At 39.5% G+C, this 26,283-nt stretch overlaps 1 long non-coding RNA gene across 1 annotated transcript; it reads left to right on the top strand.

Moving 5' to 3' along the window:
* Positions 1–183: 183 nt before the first annotated feature.
* On the top strand, positions 184–20,372 carry LOC121109779. Its single transcript, XR_005857625.2, has 3 exons — positions 184–252; positions 18,025–18,085; positions 20,289–20,372. It is a non-coding gene; the product is annotated as an uncharacterized LOC121109779 (long non-coding RNA).
* The last annotated feature ends 5,911 nt before the right edge of the window (positions 20,373–26,283 follow it).

The following is a 26,283-nucleotide window of genomic DNA, read 5'->3' as shown; positions in this document are numbered from 1 at the left end:
TTCAGTCCCTCATTCATTTAGAGGCTGAAACATTCAATATGAGAAAAAGTCTCATGCATGTTTTAAAGGCAATTAACATGCTGATGCCCTGCTGGCTGAAGGACTGCAGAATGCACAAATGAAATCGCAGCACAGTACCTCTTCTTTGACTAAATCTCCATTTGCATTCAGCACAGTCACCGTGGCACACAGACACTCCCTCAGCAACCCTAAGCAGCTAAAATGCCTTGGCTCCTGCTTGAACAGCTCCTGGTAAGGCTGTCTGTTGACAAAATCCCTTTTTATATCAGGATTCCTTTATTACTCAGGTGTTATCTGGGGATAAAACAACCAAAAGTGGGTCAGCTGTGTTGTCATCAGAGCACTTGAAGCGCAAAGCTTGCCATTAGTGTCAGTGTTTCATGAGGCAAAGAATGCCTTAGAAAGAGAGGAAGGGATTTGGGAGAAGCACTTAAATTTGGCAAGAACCAAACAATTAGCACTACAGATGAGGATTGTGAAGCCCAGGAGACCTTGCTGAGCTGCTGTGCCAGCATTACATGATCGGGGAGCGTATCTGAAGGTAATAGCAAGTAACTTAATTAAGCTCTCAGTGGATTGGGAAGCTTGGAGAGCATTAATATATATATATATATATCTTTCTCTTACCAGGTGGTTTTCAGCAATCTCTCTTAGTTCCCACACAATGGTATTTTCAGCGTCTTATTAAGCACAGCAGGAAACTTAAATGCTTAAACGTCCTTGAATGTTTTTGTCTTGTGTTTGGCAACCATTTTCCTTTGCTGCCCTCTTGTGGGTTAAGAGACAAAACGTCCATTCAGAACAAAAATAAAAGGCTTCTTTCACCAAAATGTGTGCTGACCTGAATTCACCTAGAGCGTAGACATCTTTGTGAAACGAGCTTGTTTTATTTCATATCGTTCCCTCATAAGATTTGTTGGTTTGTTGTTGTTGTTATTGTTTTGCTTTGAGTGCCAGTGTCTGTACAGCAAAGCATCTCAAATATAAAATAACCATGTTGTAAAGCATTATCACTCAGGTTAGGTGAAACAGCACGAAGGAATTTTTCCTTGAATGGGGAAATATACATACACGTTTGTATATATACACCAATATTTAAGTGGATATTACATATATATGTCCATACGCATACATACATATGTACACATAGATAAAGTGACATAAATAAAGTGCTTACTGCCATGACTTTTAGAACTGAGAAATACAGTGTTCTTGGATTAGCTATGAAGCAAATCCTGTTCTTGAGAGGCTGGTTCTGTAACAGACTTTGAAGAAAAATCCAGGCAAAATTAACAGCCACCTTTTGCCTTCCATTAAATAAAGAAATGCTGAAGTAAGCAAGTTTGTATCAGCAGTTCTGAGGATCCCAGTGGCACAAACACGTGTGTGCATCTCACCTTACAGATGGCTTCTCCATGAGCACATCGTTACAAAGGATATTCCAAGAAGGTGATTATTCTTTGTGACAATGCAGCTTTGACTCCCCAGAAAAATCATTTTTTGTTCTATCTGTTTGTGGAACTGTGTGAGATGTTTGATGATGAGGTTATGCAAGTCCTTGTTTATTACAAGGGAAATACTTTCTGACTTGCATGAATTACACTGTATGTTTCTCTATGCAGACAGTCTCTTTATCCAAAATAGATAAAGAACAAAAAATCCACCAAAAAATAAAGCAACACAGAATTAGTCATAAGCTAGACCCTAGAAAGATGGGTTTAGTCTGGAGGACTGAAAAAGGCCATGGGCAACATAAGGATGCCTTCAGCCAGCGACATGATAAACATACAGTATAATTTAATGGTGGTAAATCATAAGAAGTGACATATACTTTGTATTTTATAGCCATTGTAAGTTTCTCTCACAGAACTAGTTTATTAACATCTACATTTCCCACTGAATAATGTTTATGATTAACCAAATGTTATTATCCAATACAGGGTGGCCCAGAGCAGATAATGCAATCATCTCTGGATGCACTGCAGCCAAGGCTGCCTCCAGCCTGCTTCACTGTCAAGGAAAATATCCACAGACTGCATGACATAAACCTGTGAGGCCTGAAAGCCTTGACGTTATCCCAGTAAAACAGTGCTGTAAAAGCCTGTGGGGCTGCAGGGTTCTGTGGCTACAGCCTCACAGGGAGACTTGGTCTCAGAACAGCATCAGCTGTGGCACTTTAAATATGTTATTTTAGTTTTCTTTATGCCTCCTATTCCCTCTCCGGTTAAGAGTCCAGTTAAGATAATGACGAAAGACTTAGTTGGTATCCCATACTAAGCAGACATATATTCACGTCTTTTGGAAGGGGTTGATTTTTCGAACACCCAGGCAGTTCTTGTTATTGTAAACTCTTTCCATGAGGTTTCCATGTGATGCACCAGGACTCTCTTTGCCTGAGTATGATCTGTCATCATCTTGACAACAAAAGCAAACAGAGATGTTGGAGTGGTCATTAGCAGAAGTAGGGAAAGGAACCTTTCTCATTAAGCCCTTCACAGACTTCTTTCATATATCTCTTCTTAGAGCACTGATGGCACAGACATGTATGCCAGGTTGGCTCTTTGGGGAAGGCAAATATTTGCCCTTGAACAGATAGATTTGAGTGGTCAACCACCACTTTCCTTTCCAAGGAGATATACTCATGAAGCCAGAGCTTTCTATGGGATACTTCACAGCCATTGCGGAAGTTAAAAAGTAAAGTAAAGCCCAAACTTTAGGATTCTATATAAAATGTTGACATTTAGAAATATAATGAGTTCACCTGGGGGATGATTTCAGGGATCCACAACAGTACTCTGCAGGTGCCAATGTTTCTGTTGAGCTGTGCTGCACCTCAGTTTTTAATGTATTTGGATTCTAAAATTCACTGCAACTACACATGCTTTGCATTGGTGATTCTTCAGTTATTTAGAGAAACAAAGAATATTCTTTGTGTGTATTCACTGTATTTCTGTAAAAAGTTCTAAGTAGGAGATCACATATCCTGGAGGATATGTGGCAGATAAAGTTGTAAAGTTAATCATCAAGCAGTTTATTTATGATGCTGGAACAATACAGAACAGCTACTTTCTATGATAGTTTTGAAGGAAACAATAGCACAAGTGGTCAAAAGTGCTAAGTGCTGTGTGCTGGGACCTCACTTCCAGAGGATGAATCACTGGGAAGGAATGGATTCATCCACTATGAGCTTGGTGATAAAACTTCAAGCACTCTAGCAAGGTTCTAATAGAGAAAATAAAGTGGGCATTGTTACGGTATTCTTTTCATCAGTTTCTCTCAAAATGTTTTCCAACAAGCATCAGCACCACTGCCACAACTCTACAGATGATGAAAAGGAGGCACAGAGAGGCAAATCAATTTATACAAGGTCAGGCAGCAAGCAAAGAAAAATGCTATTCTTTGACTTGCGGACCAGTACTCTGCCCACTTGACCGTACTGCATAATGTTTGCATTCTCTGAGGACAGAAAACGCTCTATTTGTTCATGTAATGCCTAGCATAACTAGCTGTGAGTGCCCTTCTGAAGTTGATGGATGCCATTCAGTGTGTTAGTCTAGCCATTCAATGATGCTTTCTATGTAAACTCTGAGCTCTCTTTATCTCCTCTTTTTCTGTGCAAAAGCACACAGTAAGAGACAGCACTAACTTATGTTTCAAAATAGGGCCAGGCAAATATTACCATCAGTAATCTGCTACAGTAATTACTGGTTTGTTTAAATCAGTGTCACTTCAATAAACACATGGACTGCCTGTCATATATCTCATTAACAAACAGTCCAAACACGAAGAGTAAAAATATCTATTACATTAACACGCAGGGAAGGTGTGCAAAGGAAATTAGGATGCTGTTCAAGGCCATTGGAAATTTCTGTAAAACACCTATCGATGCAAACTGATATAGCTCTGTTGCACCAGTTGATGCTACATTAATTAACACCAGCAGACATTCTAGCTCATAAATCATTATTTTTCTCGTGTCTAATTTAAGGAACAGACAATGTAACCAATCAAATGCTTTGAGCATTAAAAGGAAATCAAAACCCTGAGGTCCCAGTTTTCTGCAGTCATTTTTTTTGTGTCCTCATGCAGGATCTGCCAAAGTGGGTGAAGTCATTCAAGTTTCCACTCATTGACCCTATGGTAACATTTAACACGCACAACGCACAGCACAAATGACAAGAGAAGGAAGCGATGCCAATTATTATTTGACCTGCTGGTTTTCAATAATGAGCAGTAAATTCAGTTCTGCAGCAATTCAGGGACACATGGAAGAGTCCTGGTTGCCAGACTGTGCTGACAGCCTTCCCTGTTCAAACTTTGTGAATTCATCACATTTTGTCTTGGAACACCAACAATACATTTATTCACTGGGGAAAATAATGTATCTCGCTTCCAGGCCTTTTCTTTGCTTTACTCCCCCCTTCTTTTTTCTTTCCCTGATAGCAAAATCTGTCAAAATCTAATGAACTGCAGAATCTCATTCCACTGTGCTGCAGCTGAAAAAGTCACTATGATTTTCTCCTTGTTACTTTCATATTTCAAAAACTTCTCAATTTTTTGTTCCTCACGGGAGCAGGGAATCATACATTTTGTTTTTTCAAAACACATTTGTTATTGTTTTACATAAGCACTGACAGAGAGCGAGGTCCTTTTCCCTTCATAACTTTGTAAATTACAGCTTCTATATGCTATCCACAGAGAAAAAATACAAAGAATAGGATAATCCCACTCCCCAGACTCAAGAAGACAAGCACAATAGCATCTACTCTCCCAGGCCTCTCCAGAAAGCACAGTAATCCATTCATGGCACTCATCTACTCCATATCTCCTCCATGGCTATGCCAGGTCTCCAAATAGGCCTTAACATACAGCACATTAGGCCTTGGTTTCTGGAACAAGATGTCAGTAAACCAGCTCTCCCATGATCATGGTCAGGGAGATTCTTACATTCACAGATACCTCCATTCACCTCAGTGTGGGATATCCTAGTGCACCCTGCTGCAAGTACCCCAGTTTCCTCCCTTGCTCCTAAGTTGTTTTATTGGAATTTTAAGTTGACATCATCACTGCCCAGCAGTTTTCCAAGGAGATTTATGCTGTGCCTCAAAGGACGAGGCCAGATCATGTCTCAGAGCTGACTTCTCCAAAGAGATCTCTCGAAGCCCCCATAGTATTAAAAAAAGGATTCTGTAAGACCCAAAAGAAGAAAGAATCCTTACTTCCACAAGCTACTCTGTAATTTATGCCCTGCTAGTGTGTCATTAGTCAGATCTGATGAGATCTGTGAAAACTCAGAGCAGAATAGAGCAGTTAAACCCTAAGAAATATCTCATCTTTTCAGGTTAGACTGACCTGGGAAGTTTAGGAGATTTCTAATCAGCAGACTTGCTTTGGCTCAGCTGGTGGCTGGATGGGGTTACAATAGCCTGTGATGGCAGAATTGCAAACTGTAGTGTTATTTAGCTAGATTAGTTTAGCATCTAGTCTTTTATTTTTTATTTACCTCCCTCAGTTTCCCAAATGCTTTTTTTTATTATTCCTTAAGACTTCACTGTTTTGAATGTACTACCCTACATGTAGTGATGCTTTAGATACATATATGGGACTGAAACCTCTCAGCTGAAGGATTACTTTGCTTTGCTTGATTTGTTTTTGCAGACCAAAAGATTCAGAAGCAGATTGTGAAAAAGTTTCAGAATCCTAGAAATTAGGACACCTGAGCCAGTCTTCTGACCCAAACACTATCAACTCAACCAACAGAATTATATTTTTGTCTCTACATTTTATTCAGTACCACTAATTTTTTAGCTTTTGCTAGCCACTGCCTAAAAAAAAATAATTTTCTCTGAATTATTTTGTTTCTTTTTCTCCAAACTGTACCTCATGTTGTATTTACTAGCAGCTCTGTGTCCTTTTATTGTTATTTCTCCTACCTTCATAGTGTTCACATTTCCCTTCAACTCAACAGTCTTCAGGAATCCCATCAACAAGTAGCCTTCTTAAACCATCAACACAGGTGTTAAACATGACTGATTCTAATGATAACCCATTACCCACTTCCTCAAAAACGCTGCAGTTTCAGTGGATTTTACCAACTTACCTGCAAAATCATTTTGAATAAATGATTAGGTGAGATTTCTTCAGACACTATTCAAAGTATCTCTTCAAAATCCAAAGTGTTTCCTTCAGTTTGTTTCTGGTGTTCATGGAGAGCTGCAGATGACAAATCTTTGTGGTATAATTCTTTCATATGTCAAGTCTTCAAAATGCATCCCATAATTTTGCACACAATAACAGTACTTCCATCACTTCAGGACTCTCCCACCATTTTATTCCCAGGAACAGCAATTACCAGCACCAGTTTCCGTTCATCCTCTGTGCACTCTTCTTTAGATTTGCAGAGCTAGCCCCAGTTGCCCAGTTGTCCAATGTTTTCCAATCAGTGGTGTTGTTCATCTGAATGAGTATGTTTCTTTGACTGTGGCTCAGACCAGGTTTCAGCTTCAAGGGGGTGTGAGAAGAAGGAATATTCTTGATGGTGCAGTTGGATACTCCATCTGTGCATACTATTCAACAGAATAGTGCAATAATTCTATTGTGCTCTTTTCCTACTGCAGAAATACTGCAGAAGACACCATGACCTTTAGATGGTGATTAATGATGCGTAGCTCTCAGAAGTGGGGCACACCTGGGAACCTGAGTTCTTGTGTGTCAGCACCTGAAGTACTCAAGGTCCTTGTTTGCCTCAGGTGCCACTGGGATTTGTTTTTCCCCATACCTCTGCTCACTGTTGCACGGGGCCAGAATCCATCAATATCAGCCTAGCATAAAACTGGGAGCGTGTATTCAGAATTGTTGCTTTCTAGCTGATGTCAGCACTATCCACAAAGCTACACATTAATGGCTATGCAGATATGGAAAATGTCCCTCTGCCTTGAGGTGACTCTCTGGCTTCAAATTGGATGGTTTAAAGGCTTGACTGAGAAGGGCTAATTAGTTTTGGGAGATACTCCTCTACACTCTTAATCGATTTCATGCTTAAGGAAATTTAGGTTGTGAGACTTAGATGTTCATATAGCAGAGAAATTATTTATTCACAGAAAGAGAAGGCTGTATAGACCCTTACTCAGCTTTGTGAGGGGGTAGGATATTCCAAAACCTGCGGGTACATGTTTTGAAGAACAGCAACACAATTATAAATTTACCAGTCTTAGAACAGGAAATGATCTGTGTAATAGACTCCTAATTCAACCACCTACTTTAATTAGGAGAGAATGTAATTAACATTGAAATCACTGACTTGAGACATAGGTTTATGGGAAGTATCAGCCAAAGAACTTACAGTCTTAGCCCACTGGTCAAATTCAACAGTTAAGAGTATTTAAATATCCACTCAAGGTCCACAAATTACTTCTGAACTGCTGAATAGTTACTTCTTCTCACACTCCTGACCAGCTTAATTTTTTTGTTTGCTTGTTTTTGTCATGCATAGGAGATATTAGATAAAATAGTGCTTTCTTATAAAAATCTTTCAACATTGTTTTTTCTCCTAGAATCAAAATACAGCATCATATCAAACATTCTGAACAATTCTGTCCCAGCCGAAACTAAGACACATCTCATCACTTTTACGAGTCCAAAATAAAAACACTTAAAACTGAGATATATCCCTTCACAGATAGCTCTATTCTGAGATTTGTGGACAGCTGTTGTTGTACCAATTTGTTAATAACATAATGAAAAGCTGAACTGGTACCCTGGTGAGGAGGTCAGCTCTTCTCTGCAAGGGGAACTGCAAAGCTGGAGTTCTGGCTCCATCTTTCCATCAGAGAGGTGGGTGAGCACTGCAGAACTTAGTTTTTATACACAAGAACTTCCAAAGTCATTCTACATACCCTCATTCTTCAATGGCCCCAGTAAAATTTAATGATGAAATCTTACAGTGCTTTCATTTTTCAAGGGTTAATGGTTGATTATCTTTCAGCTTAATTCTCTAGGTAATGTTGAATACGATATTAATGTATTTTTCTTCAGAATTTCCCTTTTATCACTGTTATTAATCTGATATCTATCATTCAAGCAAAATTCAAATTTCTCGTAAGGACGCTATACAGAAAATTAAAGATGATCTCTCATGGCTGCTGAGAACAGTTCTCCATTATCTTTCATTACCATAATGAATTTTCATCACTGGCAATAAGAGGTGCAAAATTGGTTTTAAAAATATCCTGCTTCTCAAACTGAAGTTAATCAGGTCATCCTTAGGGATGGAAAGATTTTTAATGTGTGCTATCTGTCAAACCCTGGACAAAGAAAGTAATCCATACAGTTATTTTATAGATAAACTTCAGCCTGAAAAGCCAGAGGGTGATATGGACCCCCAAATAAGATTCCCTTTAACTTCAATTCTTTTGAGGCCATGCAAACACTTTTACTATACACAAAAGACATCAGGAGTGGAAAAGTGTTATGTCTGTATTACTGTCAGCGTGCTAATGTGATAAAATCCTAATTTCAGAAAGATCACAGAGAATGTGGTAAAAGTCATGAGTAACCTGAGGCCTGAGATGTTGTTCTATTCACAGGATAATCCTCTAATACATGTTCCACAACTCTGGTCTTTTACAACGCCGCTTTGGACATACAAAGAGAGGAAAAATAAATTGATCCCTTTCATTCCTTCCAGAAATCAATTGATGAGGTTGGTTCTTCAGACAACAGAGTGGAGTTTGCAGATTTGTTTTTAATATTGTTTCAGTTACTTTGTGTACATTCCTAAAAGAGCAGCATGACAAAAAACTGAACACTTTGCTTAAATCACTTTATCAGCCAAATGACTTTACCCATATCAATAACTTCTTTAATCCTGAAATACTGCACAGCCTTAATGTCTGTGCTGCCAGGTTGCTTGAAAAATCCCTCACAATTCCATAGTCAGCAATCAGTGAAGATATGTCACTAGAACAGCAATTATATTTGCCGTACCATCAAGATAACTGTGATTGACATCATTGCATCTTTAACTGGATTATGTTGTTTCCTGCTCAGTAATTTATGAAGACAGTATGCATTATGCAACATCATATCAGAACCTCTCCTTGCACATCTCATACAGATGTTTATCTGCCCAAAGTCATAGAATCATAGAATCACAGAATGGCTTGAGTTGGATGGAAACTTAAAGCCCATTCAGTTCCAAGTCCCTGCTGTGGGTACAGCTGTCACCCACCAACTCAGGCTGCCCAGGAACCCATCCAACCTGACCTTGAACACCTCCAGGGATGGGGCATCCACAGCTTCTCTGGGCAGCCTGTGTCAGGGCTTCACTGCCCTCTGAGTAAAGAATCAATGAAAAAAGATCTTGAGAAAAATAAATGAAAATGAAGGAACAAGAATATATGAGAATTTTAATATACAACAGTTATTACTAGGAAGAACTGTGCTTACTAAATCTAATCTGCTGCTTACTAAAAGTGCTCCTCATTTTCCACAAGTTACCTGATGAAAACTTAGGTTAACATTCCATCACACAAAACCTCAGTAAAACCCAAGGAAAACCCTTCCAGTAACATGGCTAACAAAGCATGGGAAGAAGATATCTGCTGAAGACCACAGGCTCTCCTTCCTTGGAATTTTTGAGACTTGTCTGGGCAAAAACAATCTCTTTCTGAGAGTTGGTCTAAATTTAACCTGTCACTAGAGGAGCATTTTACTTCTGCCATCGTATCCAGCACTTTGATTTTCTATAGGCCTTCTTTATTGCCTTTCAGGAATTCTGGATACATTTGTTCTTATTTTCGTACTGAGATCCTTCCATCTCAGTTATTCTGCAGTAATATAGTTTTTTTTTTTTTTTTTCCTAGAGAAACAGCTAAGTAGCTTAAAATATTTACACTTAGTGACAATACCAATGGGTCATTGGAATCACTGTAGATACCTACAAAGAACAAAAGTTAAAATTGGATGTCAATTTCAGTGGTGATTCTGGGACTACAGCTTTTATTGCTGTAGATCAAAGGAATTATGATTTCTTTTTACTGACCCATACGAAATAAATCAAAATAAATAAGTGAGTTTAGAATGGACAGTGAATCCTATACCATGGTTGCAGAGCCCCAGGAATAAGTTTTCATCAAGGCTGCAACTAAAATAGCTTTAAAATTTACAGTTTTCTTAATTCCCTGAGGGATGAATTGCTCATTGCCTCTCCAATATCATTTTTGACATGTTCGATAAGCAACCTTACCAGAAGATATTGCAGATAGAGAACTTCCTAATCCTTGCTGCCAGATCTAATCAGTGTTCTACTTTTGGACAACAGATCTTCAACATATGTCAGGGTTACTTTCTTCATTGTGTTTAATGGCTTATCTGTTTTATATGGGTATCAAATCTGGTTTGTAGAGCTCACTATCTTATAAATTAAAACGTAACCATCCATCTAACTTACTATCTTTCTAGTTTCTGGTGACTTTATTTTATAGCATTTCCTTGAAAATATAACACTTTTTCAACCTGTGGAGGAAATTATGACATTGTTCTCAGGGGTGATTGATTATTTCTGTTTGATCTTAGGACATCAGAAGAAACATTATTCTGTGCGGTCATTTTTGTGACTTATAGAATTGAAGAATAGATTTTTCCACTCAGTAGTGATTTTCAATCCCTAAAAAAAAGCTCAGTGCCAGAAATGAATGTGATGATTTATTTACTTTACAAAGGAAAGCAAGAGTGAAGGAGGAATTTTAGGGTAACTTGACTTCTTCAGAGCGTTTTTGAGGAGGTTGACCTTCATATGGCTGATCCAAAAGCCATGATCAAAAAACAGGAATTAAAATTCAGATAGATATTTTTCATAATGGGTTTAGCAGGGGATTTTATTCTCCACTTTTTTGCATGCATTTTTTCACAGGAAGTTTGTGAATGGTTTGCTTTTTCCTTTGCTGCCACTGTAATTCCTCAGCCTTGGGTCACTGTAGGGAGGCAGCTGCAGAACAATGAAAGTTTGGCAACATCACACATGAAAAGATTGCAGCATCAGCTATCTTCTCTCTTTCACAGCAATACATCATTCATTATATTCATGCAGCTTCTCAAAAGGCTTTGCAGGGATATTGTTCATTGTGCTATCCCAAAATAAATTGGCAACTTTACAGATAACAATTTTACCTGCAAATACTCAGTAAAGCTCTAACACAGGAGAACAAAGAGGTCTCTATCCTATTCATACTGCCAGTTGCTAAGGAGAGCTTATAAGGGAGGTCATATGCAAAATTAAGTAAAGTGTGTTGTGATTACAAGCAGTGAATGGAAAACTGCAGATGCAGATATATAATCTGATTCCCCCTGCTTTTTATTCATTAATCTGATATATCCCATATCAACTCTCTATCATAGTCACTGACTACAGCTGATAATACTCTTGCTTCATTTCTACAAGCATTGCCACTGAAGATAATGATATCATTATTTAATCATGTTCTATAGATAACAGCCAAACTACAAAATTTGTAATGTCTTAGTGGTCTCTTGGCTCCACCTAAAGACGAAGAAAGAGCTGACCTGGCTCAGTGATATAACCAATCTGCAGAGAAAGTAATCCAGGGAGAGAAAGGAACTATTCTACTGAAACCTACATGTGTAATCACAGAATCACAGAATATATTGAGTTGGAAAGAACTCACAAGGATCAAGTCCAAGATCAACCCTCTCCTTCTCAACTTAGACTCATATATTCTGGGGGTCAAGGCCCCAAACAAATAAGTACATTTTCCAATATGTCTTGAAAATTATAACCATAATGATAAGAAGGTAACCATACCCCCAGAATATGCAGGTAAAGCTTGCATGGTAACCTCACTAAATTGCAACCTCATTAAATGCTCTCTCTCAATTTCTCATGCACCGTATTGCTTATTTCTTTTCTGTCGTGTATTGAAGAGTCATCGTAATCATAAACTCAGTCCCTGAGTTTCAATTAATCATCATTTAACAAACCACAGATAACCGTAATCTGACTACATAAATTTGTAATTCCTGAAAACTCTTAATTGATAGATCACTGGCTCAGCTAGTTACTAGATAATAGTCCCTATACAGTTATAACTGATACACATTATTAATCATCTGTAGCCATACAATACTTTCTTCAGGAACCTATAAACACCATCACATTATTTCTGGAACTGGTTTCAACAGCACAGTACAAGAATTATTTGAATCAAGGTAACACTGATGAATTACATCCAAGGAGAGAAAATCTAATCAAGTGCTCACACAGGATATTTCACAACATAAGGCAAAGAGACACTATTTGCATTCTTGGATGCAGCTTTAAGATCAGCCCTATGAGCAGTTCATACAGTGAGTTATACCTGCACCCAGGTGAGTATTCCTTTTGGCAAGTAGCTGGTGACTCCGATTTTTAGGGAAGAAGTGCATGGGATGAGAAGTATGTAGTGCTACAGCTATGTTTCTCACACACTCGATCTGTAAGCTAAAGGTAGTTAACAGGGAGAGCCTGCAGAATTCACAGTCATGGCCTCAAACTTCCTCACTCCAGCTTCAGTATACACCCTAAATCCACTGGGAGGAGCCTTTATGTAACTTTGTGCTTCTTTGCATTCTAAACATCCCCAACAGGCTGGAAAAAAAACAGGAAGAGCATCAGGCATCTTTTAACAAGGAAGCAGAGCATCAGTGACAGACACGCATTTTCATCCTTCAATTGTTGTGAATTGCACAGTTCAGTAAGAGTGGAAGGAAAAATAAACTGTGTGGCGTATTATGATATTTAGGGCAGAGAGATCAACAAAAATATTTGATTTTCCTTTAAATCTTATGAATTTGCCTATAGCCAAGCACAATAGTTTTGTTCTATTTTTTTCCCCATATGCACTGCGAGGTAGAAAGTAAATTTGCTCGTTGCAAATAGCATAATCAGTTAGGTGATACTGGAATGCCTCTGAAAGCATTAGTAAATACTCAGATCTCTTCAGCAGTAGCGGAAGACTTTAGGGATAAATATTGAATGTGATGTGGTGGGATTTATTTCGACAGATCCTATTACCTTTCAGGGAAGGCACACAGACAAAGCTTTCTGCACCATGTTAAAAATTTAGGCCTTGATGTTTAAATATTGAACAAAATGTTTAACATGAGAACAGCAGTCACTCTTTGTTATTCAGGTATCATCAAAGGGGAATGGAAACAGTTTATGAGCTTTCTCATTGTCTCCTTTCACCAACACTGCTATAGATGAGGGCACCGTTCAGCCAAAATGTGACCCCCAGCCAATGGCACAAAAATGCCAATTTAAATTTCTTTCATACTTCATAAATGCATGTACAGGGAATATTAGAATTCCTACCCTGGCTTTCAGTATCACAAGTGCCACAGGACGACAGGCTGCCAGGGAGGACAAAGGCATCAAATTAACATCTCAGGAGGAAGGGTCTGCCTCCTACCAGGTGTAGGAATTACTCATTGATGGGAATTTGGGTCAAGCTAGGGTAAGTGTAGCTGTCATGTATACAACAGAAGTAAGGATATTCCTTGTAAATGGATCCCTTGCCACTTCCTACAGCCTTTTATCTGGAATATTATTGGTATCTACTGTTCTGTTACGTTTTTCACTGTGTCTTTGTCATGCTTTTTGGAAAGGACCACATCTACAGAGATTTCTCCTCATGTTTCACTGTAAGAGTCACTTAAGGCAATATCTAGGAGTGGGTTTTATGTGAATGAGAATTATTAATGTTGACTCTTATGTGCTAATATACGTCTACATAATCTGTAGACTAATCACAGAGTTTATAAGCCTACAGAGCTATGAAGCTCCTAAGAGCTATGAAATGTAGAGAACTTTACATAAAGAATCTAAGCTCATCAGACTCAGCACACCTTGAGAGGACAGATCAAGCGAAAGGGTTACAATTGGTCAATTGCTACCTAATAATGTTGTGACACTATTTTTTTTTTTTTACCACTGATTTCCTTTTGCAGCTCTTTCTGGTTGTTCATTTTTATACCCTCCTCCCAGAACCACTGATCTCCATGTTCCCTCGGAGGAACGTATTCAAGGCATCATCCTGCAGATCATGGACTGGGAAACAGAATGGCCCTCTACTGTTATTGCAACAGTCTTTCCTGGACTGAATTGTTGTGAGGGAACCCTTCCCTCTGTTGATTTTGTAAGGACAACTAAAGGAATAAGGAGAAAAAAAAAATAAAAAAATGAAAGAACAGCGGAGAGAATTGCAGACTAATAGAATCAGAAAATGAAAGGGAGACAGTATGTTGTAAGAAAGCTCCAAAACAAAAATAACAGATAAAGATATTAAAAAGGAGACAAAGTGAGCATGGTGTTTCTGAATGCACAGAAATAAAAAGGTGGGGAGAGTGGAAGAAATCAAAGGGACACACAGCTGGGAGGTTTTGGATACTGCTTAATGCCTTGTGCTCATTTTATACCAGCAGCATCCCAAGAAGAATCCAGGTAGACATTTTGTGACTGTCATTTTGGGATAAACCATCAGTACTTTATCTAAGCATCCACAAAATTTGTAATCATTATCTTCTTTTCTAGGTAGGGGTTTAAAAATCCCTTAAAGATAGATAGTAGAAAATAGGAATATAAGTAGACAATAAATGATCAGATAGGTCTTGCGTGGCAAGTGATCAGAAAATGTACTGGAGTAACATCACCTTACAAGTGATTTGACATTGTTCTGTGAGTTGCATGGACTTGTTTTATCATTCAATTTACTTAAAACAGGAGCTAAGGCAAATTACTGCTGTTTCCTGCATTTATTTCCTGCATAAATGGAGTAGTTATCTATTAAGTAGTGCATAGAAGTGAAAGTTAGACGCTTGTGAGTTTTTTCACAGTTCACATACTTAATGATGATCATGTCCCATCCTTCAAGTCACCTTAGCTCTGAGCCTTTTGGCTACTGACCTGCAAAAAGGTGACGGTAATGTTTTCTTCACAGAGGCCTCAGTGCCTCCAGAGGTTTCATAATGACTACTAATTGAACTGAAAATGGAGAAAAGTGCCTTCTTTTGCTTTTTTTTTCATTTACTTTAAAGGCATTCTGAAGTACAGACACACTCCTAAGCACTTCTGTACATTCATTTTTGACTTGTTTAATAAGAAATAACTCTGTAAGAATCAGCTAAGTTCAGCCACACAGATTTAAGTAGGTATATAAAGATTTTCAACTTCTGTTGTACATCCTAAAATGGTAGTGCCTCAGCACAGACATTTGGTGTGATGCCAACACAGTCTTCATAGTCCTCCATGACAGCAGCTGCCAACACTGTTCAACCATCTTCTCTCAGAGAAAATCTTGCCTGCTTCAGCCACTGGTTTCTGAAACACAGCTTGAGAGATCTGTATGTTTGTCTTAAGTTCTGCCACCCACCCCCATAGAGTGCCAAAGGACAACTGCACTTTTGGTAGGCCACCAAAGGCCTCCAGCCTCAAGAGCATGACCTAGAACTTTGCTCAAGGCTGCAACTGAAGACCATCTCCAGGTGATGCAGTACGTAGACACCTGATCACTCTCACCAACAATTCAAGATAGACATGTGGAAATACTGATCATACCTTCCCCTGCCTCTGTGCTCTGTTAGCTGTGAAACTGGAATGTCCTCAGTCAGACGGCCAGTGAATCTCACCTGTTTGGGACTTTTCTTATATATCAATTACTTGTGTTCAGAGGAATGGATTAGATGACCTACTGAAGTCCATTCTAATCTTATGTTCTATAGTAAGTAGTTATTAACCAGAAAAAAAAAAAAAACATGACTAAAGATAGAGAAAGACAAAAAAAAAAAAAACAACCTGATGAGTTTATTTAAGGGAAAGTGAATTATACAGTGTGATCTGTAACATATGGAAGATGGACTCATGCAATATGTTATCTAACACAGACTACGTAAAGGTTCGTCACGGTGACTTTCCATGATTTCCAATAATGAAGAACAGCATTTGACAAAAGGCAGGTCAGACTTCTCCAAAGGTAATCAGCTGAATACTGACTCTTTTTGTAATAAATTACTAAAAAGAACAAACCTCACACACAGCTGTAGAAAGGAAATGCTAATCAGAAAAAGAAGACAGTATTACCTTTGCACGAGGAGCTCATTGTTGGGATACTGAGCCCACAGATGAGATTTTCACTTGGAGAATGAGGGATTGTACAATATGTGAAGTTTGTGGAAATTTTATCGTTTTGCTTAGTTTCTAAGAAACGAATTTTGAGACCAATCTAAGGAAGGGTCGATAAGATCAATAGAGCAACTTGACAAAAGGGAAGGTGAGAGAATGATCTGATGACAGAGTATAAATGCTCCCATAAGGGGAAGATAGCCATTATAAAGATTATTTCATGTGATAGAAAAAGAGAGGATGCAATCTCTTCTAATGCTAAGGAAAATCAGACTGGAAATAAAATTGTTTTAATGGATAATTCAGCATGAAAAGCCTTTCTTTGCAATGTGATTGAATAACTATCTGTCCTTAAATGCATACTCTGTGCCACTCTGCCTCTCTAAAAATATATTTTTAACTCAGTCATGGATGTGAAACAGAATCAGTGAGTGGCCTGGGTGATTCAGATTGTCAAATCACATGGCACTAACAATAGGTTAGGAGAGTGGGAACCAATCCTTCCAAATTTTTGCCCTCAGTACCTATTTACTATTATATCCTGCTTTTCTAAAGCTCGTAGTGTTAGTGATGCTCTATATAACACTTATGGGTGACAGAGCACTGACATAGTTTGCCCAGAGAGGTTAGATCTCTCTGCTAAAACATAGTCAAAAATCACCTGGACATGGGCCTGGGCAACCTTCTCTAGCTGGCCATACTTTAGAAGGAGTGTGAACCAGATGGCCTCTAAAGGTCCTTAGGCATTTTGGGGACTCTATGATTCTACTAAGCAAAGTTTCATCAATCTCTATGAGCAAAACCTTTGATCACATCACGGACAGTACTAGAGGCATTACATAAAAACTTAGTCCTGTCTTCAGCAGATCTTCCTCCATCCTCAACCATCACTTACTGAAAACATATGTAGTGTCGCTACTTATGCAGGGATCTTCTAGATCCTCAGACTACAGTGTGAATTCTCTAACATTATAAATTTCCACTGCATATATCACTGCATATATCACAGAAATCTGAAGTCAGGGAAAAAAGAAAAAAAAAAAGAAAGAAATGAGGTAGTTTCCCCAGCAATTTCAGCATGCATTTTGTGTTTTGATCTCCTTGACATGATAATATTTAGAATTTTGCTGGATATCCTTCTGGTTGCTAAGAGACAGTGGAACTGAGGATGACAAAAACTGACTTTTCAGGAGAGCATCCACAGAACACTGTTCTCAGGATAATGCTTTTATTATTACAGTGCAACACATGTCACAGAAAATAATATGCTAAAGAACATTCAAAAAAATGGTCTTCTCCAGAAAAGTTGACAGTTTGCAAGTTTGAACTGAAACAATCATTTCTAGAGAAGAAAAAGTGGGTTTCAGAGTGAGATACAGGCTGTCATATTTAATTGATGCTTCAAGTTCATACACTAATCATCTTAGGACTCTGATTTATTGGATTCTTAAGTACTCTGCTATAAAACAGACATGTAAGTATGTGGTATCAATGGCTAAATTTTTTCTCTGAAAGAGTTGATCTCTGTGCAGTAAAATTCAAGAAGTGTTTCACTTCCATATGTCTGCCTCAGAAAGTGTTGTGGACCACCTGTTTTGCTCTGCATTCATCAGTTAGGTATGGTTGGATATAATCATTATGCATTATAGTGTACGCATCTAAATGTATGCTTGCTGACCTGTAATGCACACTGATTACTGAAGACCTAAACTCTTCAGAGGCTTCTCCACCCGTGCATTCCATGAGCAGTCTTGTCCTGAATTTGCAGTATATGGCAAAGCGTCCCAGGAGAGCAGTATTTTAACACCATATCACTTATTCTTTCACAGCAGGAAAGAAGTGTCTGTATATCTGAAAAATAACAGGAATCCCTTGCCAAAATTTTGCCTGGTGAGTCATTTTTATAATATCCAGTCTTCCAAGCTTTCAGGCTAGACAGATGGCATTTCCCTTCCCATCCCAACCTATACTTATATTCTCATGAAATCTTAATACTCGACATGAAGAAGCATCTCTAACCTCAATTCTAACATGACTACATGTTCCTAGACTGAAAACCTGGAGGTCTTTCAAATGCCTGTTGGGTAGACAATCTTCCAGAAGATTGAGAAGACCTTAGAAGAGCAATCAAAGCTAGTATCTTCAGCCTGCTCACTGATGACACCTATATGTTGGTCTTCAACAAGATTTCAAACTTGTTTTCTCTGAGAGGGCAGCTGTAACGAATATCTGTGCTGTAGGATGAGCCAGAAACATGGTTAATCCACTGAGTAAAATGGACGTCACACCTTGATGTAGATATACCTGCTACAAACATGCCTGTTTTAGCATATAGGTCCTTTCACTGGCTTCAGTGAGATTATTCTACTTAAAACCACTCATGTTTGAGGCTCATGTTAAGCTATCATCCACAGCCAGTAGAGCAATATATTAACAGTTAACATCAAACTTAACTGCAATCTAATCTCAGCAGTAGTCTAGAAACAATGAATGTATGAAACTCTATTTAGGAGGCAATGTTTATAACATTAGTTCTGCTCTGAAACCAAATGACTCAGAAAGGCCTAACAATCAGCTCTAAGTTTCAGTAACAGTGGTGTTCATTGAAGATAGCTGCATAGTGACTGAATGGTTAGAATGGCAACAGTAGGGCTGGTGTGTGTCCTCTGCCTCTTTCTATGCTTTCCTATACCTGGGTCTCTTTTTAGAGCAAATACTACTTGTACATTTTTTTTCCTGAAATCGTCTTTGAAAATACTATAAACAATACCTTGGGAATGAGCACTATCTTAAATTAGAGATAGACTTTTTTAATTAAAAAATGCGACATCTATTAGTCTTAATCATAAATCCATCACTCATTCCAAAATTTTTGCTTTTACAAATAGAACCCATGTAGGAGTGTAGGCTTCATGTTTTGTAATCTGGCAGAACAAGATACATTAAAAGCTCCAAAAAGCAGTTTGGTTTAGATTCTTACTTTGCCTGCGTCTTGAATCTTCCAGTAAGGTTTAAAGATTTATACCATCTGTTTCATTTTGCATTACTTCACTCCTTGTAACACTCCTTTCTCTATGCTGCCCACTTATGGGACTGACCATCTGGCCATGGGTTTAATTTGGGCAGCTGTTAGGTGCTCCACAGAGTGAGTACCCATGCAGGGGAGGACTATTAAACGATTTTGAAAGTTCATCTACTGTTGTTGTGAATACTTACCTGTAAATAAGAACTCTCTCAGCCTGTAAATGTATTAATACAGTACTGCTCACATGTCCAATTTGTTAACAGCTTGCTTACTAGTCATTAATTTATAAATATGACTTCAGAAGACCAATTTGGTTCAATCTGTTTATTAACTGAAGTTATAAAAGGACATCACTAATCAGCTTCAAAAAGTTACCCATATTAAAATCCCTTGTTCTTGCTGTAAGCACTGCATCAAAATGAAGATAATTTTAAAAATGCAGTTATATTTACAGTTACTTTTTATGAATTAATTGTATTTTTTCTGTAGCCTGATGCAATCCCTATTAGACCATCGAATAAGCAGCAGTACCAATCTAATAAAATATTAATCATAAAGACCACCTACAGGCCTTCCTATTTTCTAACAGCCATCTGGCTACTCAAGAAAATCTGGCTTAGGAGGGAAGGTAAAAACTCAGAAATAACTCATATTTGTAGGGGGAAAAAAGCACAAAATCTCTGTGTTAGCAATATAACAGCCCACTCAAATCACCTGGTGAAGTACAAGATCTAGAAATGTTTGTCCAGACCCACACCTACTTAGCAAATCACCTTGGAAATTGGTAACAGCTTATCACAACCACATGAAAACTTACGCTAATGAATAGACAAAATAATGGATGATAGCAAGAGTAGTTTAGACAATATTTAATATTTTTTAAAAGATAATGGGATTTTTATAACAAACTGTGGCTTAATACACAGAATTATCTGTGCTATATTTAATTTTAGTGGAAGCATGAATCCCACAAGAGGAACAGAGCCAAAAACAGTTTTAAATCTACAAGCTGACTATGTGAGCTGCTCTTCATGCTATCTGTTAATGGTCATTTTATTGTTATTTCAGAGCAGTTCCTAGGTTTTCCTGGCAGCCAAGAAAGAACTCTAACTCTCACCTTTAAATCAGCCACCAGGTTGATGCCCAATGCATGTAAGTAGGAGTACTGCAAGCTGCTAAGCATTTTTCCCTCCTCATCATAATCTTGAATCATAGAATCATAGAGTCATAGAATGGCCTGGGTTGAAAAGGACCACAATGATCATCGAGTTTCAACCCCCCTGCTATGTGAAGGGTCGCCAACCACTAGACCAGGCTGCCCAGAGCCACATTCAGCCTGGCCTTGAATGCCTCCAGGGATGAGGAATGATCTCCCTCAAGACAATCTGCCCCATAATCTTCCCCAGCACCAAGGTCAGGCTAACAGGCCTTTACATGTACATGTACATCTCGATGTACATACGTACATATGTATTTATATATACAGTTTTTAATGATGGTACAATTTCAGACTTTGCCATAGTAAAAGTCACCTTATGTCCCTCCTCTCCTCTCCTCTCCTCTCCTCTCCTCTCCTCTCCTCTCCTCTCCTCTCCTCTCCTCTCCTCTCCTCTCCTCTCCTCTCCTCTCCTCTCCTCTCCTCTCCTCTCCTCTCCTCTCCTCTCCTCTCCTCTCCTCTCATTTTTATCATCCCAGATGAATTATTTATACCAGAAGTTGGATAATCTCTGACTATACGTCAACATCGTCACAACACTTAGGGAGATTATCTTTTTGCATGGTAAAGTTGACATTTTTTTTTCTTTGTTTTCCTTTTTACATTCTGCTTAGAGTTAGGATCAATTTTCCAGGAATGATGATTTATCTACTTGGGCAGTGGTGCCTAAACCTAGGGTGAGGTATATCCAGAGCTGCACATTGATCCAGTTTTCCTTGTTTATATATCAATGGGAGACTCCTTTCCATCTGTACTAGAAGAAGAATGAGGCCTGTGTTCAACTGTTTTGTCTGAAAACTACCTAAATTTTACTCTTGAGGATAAATCTGGTACCCAGATTTGATACAGCAGTATCTACTGGCCACTACTTCCAGTTTTCAGATTGAAGAACAATTCTGTTCTGTTCCAGGGATGATAAATTAGGCATTCACTGAATTTTGAAATGTTTTTTATGTTCTGGGCTGAGGTTCATCAAGCATGGTCGTCCCAGATGACCAAGGGAAGTGACTGCTCCACTTTATACTGCACTGGTGCAGCCTCACCTTGTGTACTGTGCGCAGGTTGGGGCACCACAGTACTAAAAGGACATAATGCTATTAGGGAGTGTTCAAACAAGGGCTACAAAAATGGTAAGAGGTCTAAAGAGGAAGGTGTATGAGGAGCAGAGACTGGAAAAAAAAAAAAAAGGAAAGGAAAGGAAAGGAAAGGAAAGGAAAGGAAAGGAAAGGAAAGGAAAGGAAAGGAAAGGAAAGGAAAGGAAAGGAAAGGAAAGGAAAGGAAAGGAAAGGAAAGGAAAGGAAAGGAAAGGAAAGGAAAGGAAAGGAAAGGAAAGGAAAGGAAAGGAAAGGAAAGGAAAGGAAAGGAAAGGAAAGGAAAGGAAAGGAAAGGAAAGGAAAGGAAAGGAAAGGAAAGGAAAGGAAAGGAAAGGAAAGGAAAGGAAAGGAAAGGAAAGGAAAGGAAAGGAAAGGAAAGGAAAGGAAAGGAAAGGAAAGGAAAGGAAAGGAAAGGAAAGGAAAGGAAAGGAAAGGAAAGGAAAGGAAAGGAAAGGAAAGGAAAGGAAAGGAAAGGAAAGGAAAGGAAAGGAAAGGAAAGGAAAGGAAAGGAAAGGAAAGGCAAGGCCACTGGAACAACAACAACAACAACAAAATACCAAACTCACAAAGCCATCAGAATGTTTCTGCTCTGAGGTCTAATAGAAAGGCTTTTGGCTGGGAACTGCAGCCCTGTTCAGGACAGTGGTAAGGTGTCCATCCTTGTACATCACAGTGGTTAGCATGGGGTTAAAGCATGTGTTTGATTGTATGGTGAAAGGGCACAGCTATCACCTGAATGCAAACGTCCTGGCATTTGGGATGTCATTGGAAGAAACGTGTGTATACACATATATACATGCATACACATACACACATTTATGTATTTAACTTCAAATAGTTCTGTCTTTGTTTTTGTATTTCTGTCCCGAACCCTCTTTTTGTGAGGCAACACAAAGTCTCTGCACTCTGCAGACTTTAGTAGAGGCAGACTTTAGCAGAGGTCACTGCTGCTTTCTCAAGGGAAGACAGTGAGGACAACAGGAAAAGAAACTTAAGCAGCACAGAAACGCAGCATTTTCCCTTATTTGCCAGCAAGAGCCCGCTGCTTCACCAGGCGAGTGCTGCAAGCAGGTGCTGCTGTCACTAGGGCTCGCAAGAGAGCTGCGGGAGCCAGCGCTGGAAAATCGCTTCTCCTCTGCCAAGCCCAGGCTGCAATGCAGCTGGCTGTGCCTGTCTACTACCAGGAGGAGGTGGAAGCCTGGGGAAGGCGATCTGCACGGCAGAGAGCCGCTGTTCCCGTGCTGTTAGCGAGCTCTCACCAGGCGAAGCCTTGTCTGAGATATTTTTCTTCAAGCCTTGGAAGAGAGAGAAAACAGTTCTGCCGGAACAACCACGCTGCTCCACCCAAACAAACACCCCTGAGCAGCGAAGTGACCTGCGATCGTTTCGTATTTGATCACATGGCTTCTGGCACAGTGGATAGCATCACTGCTGGTGTGAGATTAGCGTGAGTTGCGCCTTGACGCCAGCACCGGTTTTTTTGTTGCTATCTTCCTCCTGCTCCTGCATCCCCTGAGAGCACTGTCAGGAAGTGGAATACGACCAGCTGCTTTCCTAAAGCACACACAAAGCCATTTCTGCCTGTATGTCTGTACAGGGCTGGGACAGCTTGGCAGAATTATTGTGCCGCACAGACCCTTTCCCAGCTGCATGGCCACTGTCAGATACACACTCACTGCCAGCCTGCAGAATTACTGGTTTGTATTTTCACAGGTGCTGAGCCTGTGTAATACAGTCATTGCATCACAGGGCACTGGGGGGTGAATGAAGAATGGGAGTTGCCACTGCATCACTGTGGACAAGGGAATGCCCTCTGCTACTTAAAAGAAAAGAGGAGAAAAATTATTCTACCTACTGCCACTTAATTAACATCTCATTTGCATTTGACTATGCAGCTGCACTCCCAAAATGTGCAGCTCTGAGAAGCAGAGGACTCTGAAAACAGTGTTTGGGCAAGCATTTGCTCCTCATTCCTGTTTTTAAACTCAGTCCCCTTGTGACTGTCATCCTGATAAGGACATTGCCCTTAGGAAAAGCACAGTTTCTGTCAGTCCTAAAAATTGTTCATCACGTTTGATTTAGTTGAAATTGCCCTTTGGGAGCACACAGATGATTCACTAGCAGAAAACTCACTCTGAGCTCAAGACTGCCTTAAAGAAGGGGGCAAAGCAGTAGCCCTGCAGCCTTGTTGAAAGAAAGCCTCTTGCTGACGTCAAAGCACTTTACAGCAATGCCTCTTTTCACTTTCAGGCCACCTTAAAGAATTGCTTAGTTTCTTATGGAGATAAAAAGATAAAATAGACACAATTCCACCCAGGAAATATCACTGTATGAAACAAAAAATATGTGCATATGAAATGGCTTGATCAAGTCTCATGGGAGGACTGTTTGCACAAGAGACAGACAAGAGCAAGGAATCAAGGGAAGAAATAAAAAAATAAAAAAATAAAAAAATAAAAAATAAAAATAAAGAACTTGTATGTTAAGATCTGAGATGGCCTTTGATCACAGGATTAGAATGGGCTGCCCAGGAACATGGTGGAGTTACTGTCCCTGGAGGTGGTCAGGAACCGTGTAGATGTGGCACTGAGGGACATGGATTAGTGGGCACAGTGATGATGATGGATTGATGGTTGGACCAGATGATCTTAGTGGTCTTTCCAGCCCTAGTGATTCTGTGAGTCTACAGTTATATAGATATGTTATTACTTGTTTTCTTTCTCCTGTGTTCAGGAACCCAGGATTCCTTACATTAACAAAATCTTGTCAAACTTATCATCTCTCCATTCCGTTTCACAGAGAGTGGTTTGAATTCTCCTGTCCATGTAGGATAGGAAGGACGGGTGCTATTTTCCTCACAAACAATGATTCTGCAAGCTACTAATGAAAAAGACTGTAGAGCATGTGGAATCTCATATTGAAGTCTGTGTTCATTGTATCGCATGTTTTATTTCTATCCTGGAAGTGTGACAGTAACTTTTCTGTACACACTTCTGTCCTTTTTTGCATTTCTGAAATACTGCTTTCTGTTTGTTATCCCTTCCAACCAGTACAAAAGTAGGACCAGGTGCCAGACTGATGTCTGCCATGATGTCACAGAGTTATCTCTACATCTTTCTGTGTCTGTGGCAGGAGAACAGCAGGCCCACAGGCCCACCAGCCTGAAAAAGAGGCTGGGTGGTGGTGGTGGTGGTGGTTTACAGGCTGGTTCGGCCTGGTTCTGTGACTAATGGGGTGGGGAACCTACAGACCCACACACCAGTAAAGGGGAAAATGGGGAAAGGGGAAAGGGTAGGGAGATGAGAGATGGGCCTAAAAAACAGAACAGTGGCAACAATCCAAGGAGAAAAGTTAATTTACTAAATATGATATCAGAATGCAAGTTAACACAATAAAATACAATATAATTGGAATTGAGGCTAATAAATCAAATAAAATGTGTGAGAGAGAGTCAGAAACTGAAGGCCTTACTCTAAAACTGAAGGCAAGATGGGTGAAGAACAACACCCACAGTGCCGGGGCAGCAGGAGAGAGCAAGTCTCGTGACTTGCAAGGAATTTACCTTTCCCTCTGCACACAAACTCCTCTGGGGTATGCAGTTCTTCTCTCTGAGAACCAGGTACTCAGAAAATCAGCAGTACACAGAACTGGAGCATTAACTCTTTAACTACCAGTGCTTTACATGATGTTATGATGTGGAATACCAATAACAAAAATCATAAAAGCATGACATTTGACACTTTCCTAGATATCATAAAATCACTAAGGTTGGAAAAGACAGCTAAGACCATCTAGTCCAGCTGTCGAGCCATCAATACCATTCCCACTAAACCATATCCCTCAGTGCCACACTATTCTTGTCCTGAAGACCTCCAGAGATGGTGAATCCACCAGCACCCTAGGCAACCTGTTCCAATACCTCTCCTCATTATTTAGGAAAAGTTTTCCTAATATCCAACCTGAACCTCCTCTGACACAACTTAAGGCCATTCCCTCTTATCGTATTTCTGTTACCTGAGAGAAAAGGCCAACTCCCATCTTGTCCCAACTTCCTTTCAGGGAACTGTAGAGAGCAACAAGGTCTCCCCCAAGTCTCCTCTTCTCCAAACTGAACAATTCCAGTTCCTTCAGACTCTCCCCATAAGCCTTGTGCTCCAGAACCTTCACAGTTTCATTGCCCTTCTCTGTACACACTCCAGGGCCTCAATGTCTTTAATGTAGTGAAGGGCACAAATCAAACACAGTACTCAAGGTGTGGCCTCACCAGTGCTAAGTACAGAGGGACGATCACCTCCCTCCCGTTGGACTCAGCCCTTTGATCCACCCTGTCCTGATTCCTCGGTGGGACCTCCTTACCTTCAGGCAGATTGACACTTCTCCCCCAACTTGGTGTCATCTGTTGTCTTGGTTAGAGACAACATAGAGCTATGTGTTTGCCAGCTTACATTGGACTATCAGCTGAATCCAACAGCATATTTAGAAGAAGCAAGTATCTCACCACCTCAGACCTCCAAAAGAATTATTTAAGCAGAGCAGATGTAACAGAATACTATTAGGAGCATCACTGAGAGTCCACATGGGAGTGCAGTGCAGTGTCCTCCTCCTGATTCTGCTGATCATTGTGGATATACGCAGAGAAACAGATCTTGTCACTTCTTATCATTTGGTATATCAACCACAAGATTTAAATGGAGACCTTTTCCAAAACTCATTGCAAAAAGAAAATCAAATAGATACATATACCCCCAGGTTT

The sequence above is a fragment of the Gallus gallus genome, chromosome 2 (assembly GCF_016699485.2).
Source record: "Gallus gallus isolate bGalGal1 chromosome 2, bGalGal1.mat.broiler.GRCg7b, whole genome shotgun sequence".
NCBI classification, from domain to species: Eukaryota; Metazoa; Chordata; class Aves; order Galliformes; family Phasianidae; genus Gallus; species Gallus gallus.
Note: the sequence above shows the minus strand (reverse complement) of the source record. Positions and strands in the feature narration are given on the sequence as shown.